This window comes from Calonectris borealis, unplaced genomic scaffold (genome assembly GCF_964195595.1).
Source record: "Calonectris borealis unplaced genomic scaffold, bCalBor7.hap1.2 HAP1_SCAFFOLD_275, whole genome shotgun sequence".
Classification (NCBI taxonomy): Eukaryota; Metazoa; Chordata; class Aves; order Procellariiformes; family Procellariidae; genus Calonectris; species Calonectris borealis.
The window spans coordinates 26692-32691 of record NW_027441659.1 but is presented as its reverse complement, the minus strand read 5'-3'; the positions used below and the strand labels follow the sequence as shown (position 1 = coordinate 32691).

At 45.5% G+C, this 6000-nt stretch overlaps 2 long non-coding RNA genes across 2 annotated transcripts; both read left to right on the top strand.

Moving 5' to 3' along the window:
• Positions 1–287: 287 nt before the first annotated feature.
• On the top strand, positions 288–4280 carry LOC142077491 (uncharacterized). The gene is made up of 4 exons (XR_012671863.1): positions 288–2671; positions 3232–3296; positions 3793–3853; positions 3957–4280. It is a non-coding gene; the product is annotated as an uncharacterized LOC142077491 (long non-coding RNA).
• A 272-nt stretch (positions 4281–4552) lies between these two features.
• LOC142077490 (uncharacterized) lies at positions 4553–5559 on the top strand. The gene is made up of 2 exons (XR_012671862.1): positions 4553–5112; positions 5317–5559. It is a non-coding gene; the product is annotated as an uncharacterized LOC142077490 (long non-coding RNA).
• Positions 5560–6000: the final 441 nt, after the last annotated feature.

Genomic DNA, 6000 nt, shown 5'->3' with positions numbered 1-6000 from the left:
GTACCTGGCAAAGGGGAGAGAAACCGGCCGGCTGGAGCTCCCGGGGTGCACAGCCCGGCCCCGCACGGCAGAATCCTTCCCTGTGTTTTCACCGTTGGCTGGGTGTGACAAACAGGTTCATTTTGTGCCTCCTCTTTTCCCAGCGTCACCTTCTGCGTCATGTGAAGAAAATCCTGCGTGGTTGATGCCGCTTGCTGCTCAGGTAATGGCACGTTTGGGGCCGGGGGAGCGGGGAGAAACACTGGCGAGTTCAAGGACGCTGCACTACTCCACATCAAACCCAGGGAAAAGGCAAATTTGCTGCCGGTGCAGAAACGCTGATGAACAGTTGCCGTTAACAGAGCGTGCCTCGTTCCCGAATCGGTCCCTGGGTAGTTACGAATGTTTTCCTTTCAGGTAAAAGAATGAACTATCATCTACGATAAATTAAGAGCTGCCTGTCACCTTCTTTAGGGTCAAGTGTTTCTTCTCTGTTCGTTCATACTGATTTTATGGGCAGGTTGGAAATAGCCTTTTATTTTTACATGCGTAACTCAATTTTTAGTAATATGTGGTGACAGTATAGTTAATTTTTGAGCACCTAGGTACCACTAGAAATGTCATGAATGAAACACGATGGAAACTGATATTTAAACTTTGATTTTTTACTTGATTTTTTTTTTTCATTAGAGTGTTGATGGCATGTTGTCCTGTGGCTCAATCCACATTCTGTTCGGTGGAGCCTTCAATCTAGGACTTTTAAGGAAAAAAGTTTGCCCTTCCAAAAAAGGGCTAGTCATTCATAGGATCGAGGTATAGACTTGGAGAGTCGCTTAAGTACGTGATCAGAATTAAAGCCAAATGTCGCTTAATGTTGCTGCTGTCGGTCTTCACTTTCATTAATTTCCCCGCTGCTCCGTCATGGTTGGGAGCTCTGAATCTGAATTTTTTTCACTCCCTAACGCATTTTTCTCCCCAAGGAGAGGCTATGTTTAAAAGTCAATTAGTTTCCTCACAAATGCATCGGTCAATAAAATTGAGTTACGATTCTTAAAACCACAAAAATGACACCAGTCTTACAGATCTGGACTATTTCTGAACACGTGTTCATCACGTGCAGATGTCATCGGGATACAGATCATCTGCACTTCATGCTCTGACAAGACAATCTGCCGAGACAGGGACGAGCTCCAAAAGAAAAAAAAGGTACAACGTCAAGGTTTTGTTTTGTTGTTGGTTTTTGTGGGTTTTTTGTGTTTGTGTGGTTGTTTTGTTTTTTTTTTTTTTTTAAGAGTGCGACGTTGACTGGTGGCAGCCTGCAGAGCTCTCTTGCTGCCTGACTCTCCTTTTCTTCTCTGTCACTCCTCTTTCATGGCTGTAATTTTCACTCGGGTGGTTTTAGAAGAGCAATTTAGTTACTTGCCTGTGTAAATGTGCTGGTAATACCTGGAAGGTAAATGCTTGAACCGGTAGCGAATAACTTGGCTACAAGTAGAATTTCTGAAGGAAGAACAACAACAACAACAGGAAGCAAGTAGCGAGTTACCCCAAATTTGTGTGTGTCAAACACATCGAAGTTTTATTGCCAAACATTGTTTGGCAATGTGTTCCAAATGGCTCGTTTTGGTAAACATAAATTTTCAGGAAGTTCGGGGTTGTGTGTGGAAAAACGTGCCCCTCTGTCTAGGTGTCCTGCTACGTAAATAGCATCAGTCAGTAGCACATCCAGTGGCAGGGCTGTTGTTCCCTGCTCTCGATATTGCCGTAGTAGTGTTGTGGTATTTCGACCTAAGAGGCGGGTTTAGGAATGGAAGGAGAATGCCTGTGTTCTGTAAGGGCTACGAATGCCGACCCTTTTCCCTGCCTGCTGCTTTCCTGTGCGTGAGATGAAACTGTATTGTTTTTCTCCCTTGTTCCCGGTCGAAATATTTCTGAAGCTGTCGCTGCTGAGGGTTTGCAATTTGCGTTACTGCGTTTTTGTAGAGTTCTAGTTACGGATCATTGCTACCGTGGCAAAGTGTCAAGATACGGTTTTCAGTTTAAAGCTTCAGAAGCTGCGTTCGCTGAAATCGGCGTAGGTGAAACTGATCGTTGTGGTTTAACCTGGCAGGCAGCTAAACACCACGCAGCTGCTCGCTCACTCCCCCTGCCCCCAAAGTGGGGTGGGGGAGAGAATCGGGGAAAAAAAAGTGAAGTTCGTGGGGTGAGGTAAAGACAGTTTAATAGGACAGAAAAGGAAGGGGAAACAATCATAATGATAAAAGAATATAAAAATAAGCGATGCACAATGCGATTGCTCACCGCCCGCCGACTGATGCCCAGCCGGTCCCCGAGCGGCGGTCGCCGCCCCCCGGCCAACTCCCCCAGCTTATATACTGAGCGCGACGTCATATGGTATGGAATATCCCTTTGGCCGGTTTGGGTCAGCTGTCCTGGCTAAGGTCCCTCCCAGCTTCTCGCTGGCAGGGCATGAGAAGCTGAAAAGTCCTTGACTAGCGTAAGCGCTACTTAGCAACAACTAAAACATCAGCCTGTTATCCACGTTTTTCTCGTACTAAATCTAAACCACAGCGCTATACCAGATACCAGGAAGAAAATTAACTCTATCCCAGCCGAAACCAGGACACCGGTCTTGCGCATGATCCCGCTGTGCTCGCAGGGGTGCTCAGTGGCTCCTCATCAAAACAGCGAGGTGTGTGTGGACGTCCGTAGGGTTGCGCTCGGGGTCTGAGAGCGTTGTGTATTTTTGCTATTGGAAGACGGAAGAGAGCGTGTGCCTGTTAAATCTAGTGACGGTCGAAGGTTGGGAGGGACCCTGAGCAGGTTTGGTGGCACAACTGCAGTTTTCAAAGATCTTGACCGTTTGGAGAAACGGCCTGGAAAAAAGGATTCCTCTTTTGCAGCGAGTTCACAAGGACAGATGGGTTGCTGTACTCTTTAACAAAAACACTCAACTTGGGACATATAGGGTGAGGAAATCGCGGCTATACTTAGGCTTGAGAAAATGTACGTAGGTATCTGTGTCTGTCACCTGCGCGTCTCTAGGAAAGTGAGTTCTAGCGAAAGTAAAGCTGCCAATGAGCCAAAAAAAAGGCACGGTCGTCTAAAACATGCAGAAGCTCTGGTGGCCTGTCTCAACAACCGTACCAAAGATGATGCAAAATACTTTTTCCTCCACTCAGTGTTGTAGTCTTCACAGGAAAGGAAGCTTTGTGCTAAACGCTGGGTTTTTTTTTCCTTTCCTCTCAGCAGAATGTCAACTGCCGTGAAAGTACGAGACAGATGGAAAGGATCCATAGTGGTCTGCAAGTACCGAGGTAGGTGTGTGATACGTGTCTGCATTTTTCCTAAGGTGCTTGTAGTATGGACTTTACAGTAAACATTAAGAATGTGGCAGCTCTCCTTCTATATTTTTTTTTATGTGAAATATTTTAACACAAATACTAAAAATAAATAAGGTCTGTTCTGGAGCATGGTACGCCTATGCAAAGCTTGCTTCCCTCCGTCTATTTTCTCTTCCTGAAAGCACAGTCTTCTGTTTCTGTGTGCTTACTATTAAAGGGTGCTGTGAAAGTAATGTTGGACTAGAAGAGGAAAGGAACTGTTTGTGAGAGTTCGGATGTTCAGGAGAAACGGACTTTGTTTTCACGACAAAAGCTTTATGCTTTTTCGGTCAGTCGGTGTTTAAAATACCTTACAGTAGCACTCGAAAACCTTACTGAGATACTAGCATCTGTGCTAAAAGCAATCAAGGTCAAAGAAGAGACGTGGACAAAACGGGACAAATCGGCGTCGCTTTGGTGTGTTTTCCAGGCTTTCCCAAGAAGCGTTAGCAGCCTCGTAACTAGCGACAGCGAGTCCTGTTGTGTTTTTGGTGAGTTACTGCTTCTGTAATGTCCTTTTTCCTTAACCTGCAGTGTGTAATTGACTTCAGTTGGAAAGAGATTTTCCAGAATGGAAATCTTTCTCATTCAAAGGAGTTGCCTTTTATGAGCGTCCCATCAGAATGCATGTTCAGAGATGATGTACTTGGCAGAAGTCATCCGCAACGAGACTTTTCACTCTCTCTGGAAAAAAAACAAAGTAGTAAGTCGATTTCCTTCCAGAGACCTAAGCGCAGCACGTCTTCCAACAGTCGATGTATCGCTGATCTTTGGTTCTCAGGTGTAACAGTCGAGATATCATAAAAACGTGTTCCTCCGCATGCTTGGGTACAGCCAAAAGCATTAGCAAATCCGCCAATCCCTTTTGGTAGCCTTATGTATTGCAGCACTGGAGATTTGATATTCCCCACCGCCTGCCTCCCCTCCCCCCCCCCCCCCAAAAAAAAAGTAAAACCATATGGGAGATCTCTTATCTCACTGATTTTTCTATCATAAATGGATTTTAAAAAAGAAAGTTAAAATTGTATAATTTACAAACTGACTTGCATTGCTTAAACCGCAACTGCCAAATAGCTGTAGCATATAACTTATTAGGTGTACTTAAGCAGTTAGGTAGTTGTTCTAAATCTTTAAAAAGAAAGGCAACCGAACGTTACGGGTTTTTTTCCCCAGTCTTTTGACAGAGTGCTCTGAAGTACTTTATTTCTGTCTCGCTTTCAACGGCGCGTTTCCCCGGCAGTTCGGTAGCATCGGTCTCGGCGCAGCTGGCCAGGCGTCCCTCCTAGTCATGTAACACACGCAAAACCCCTGGTCAAATGATGGCTGTGTGTTTTGGAGGTAGATAATTTAACAGTATGAATTCACAGCTATGCAATTTAAATTAATGCAAAAGGAAAATCAAGTATTTTTATGGTATAAGTATTCTTCTTGTATGTGTATAAACGTACACACACCTTTTTAGCATAAAATGAATTGCTGAGATTTGTTCTTTCTTTTTCATTTTACTCTTCCAAGTTTTACACTTCACTTTCAGCTTTATCGACCAAGCAAGCAAGATGCGCAGCAGCAGCAGCGCAAGGGCTGGAGCTGTGGCGGTGGATCCGTGAGCGTAGATGCTGATTACGGCGCGCCCTTGTCCTGCAGCCTCAGGGGGTTATCTCCCTGCAGCGGTGCTGTAAGGAAGGGACGAGACGTTTTCCAACACCAGCAAGAGCGTTTACTTCTCTGCGAAGAACGTGTTCAAAATCGTGTCAGTTAGTCTTAATGCTGATTTTAAGCGTTCGAATCGCGCTAGCTTTTAAAGGACGTGTTGTATTTCGAGCTGACCCGTTTGCCTAGCATCCTCCTTTAGCTCAACTACTACCCTATCCCTTATCCTGACTGAATTCCTCTGCTGCCTTCGGTGCTATTTTTTTAATAGGCTGAAATATCTGTTGAGATTTTTGTTTTTCAGATGCCTCGCTGTGAGCGTCCCGTGGTGCTCAGGAGAGACCCCCCAGCCCAGGTTTGCCTGCCGGTCGTTAGGCGTGCTGACGGTAAGGGGCCAGCTGCCAGCCTGCGGGACGGGGGCTGGGGGGGGGCTGCAAGCGTTTGGGGGGGCTGCCCCTCCTTTATCTTTCCAGCAGAGCCCCCCTTTTTGGCGGGGGTGCGTGTGTGCATACGTAAACGGCATTATTAAAGTAACGAGCTGCCGGTTGGGGCCGTTTCCCTCATTTTGTGCCTTTTTGGGGGCTGAAAAAAAGGGGGGGTTGGGGGACCTGGGGGGGGCGATGATGTCATTTGGGGCACCCCAACATCACCGGGGGGGGTGATAATGCTGTGGAGGAGCAGGTGAGTGGGGAATGGGGGGTCATGGGGGGGGGGGGGGGGTGTCGTTCCCCCCCAAAAAAAGGGGGTCACAGCCCAAAAATGCCTGAAAATTCACGGGGGGTTTCAAAAATTTTTAAAAACTGTAAATATATGTGTGAGGCCTTGAAACAGAGAAAAATCTCTCATTGTTATATATATTGAAAAATAATATTCATTTATATGTACAAAAGGATTTCAAAATAAGAACCTATATCTGCCATATTATATAAAGGATTTTAGAGTATAAAAAAATTTGAAAGACATATATAGGGTTTTAAAATACAAAAAT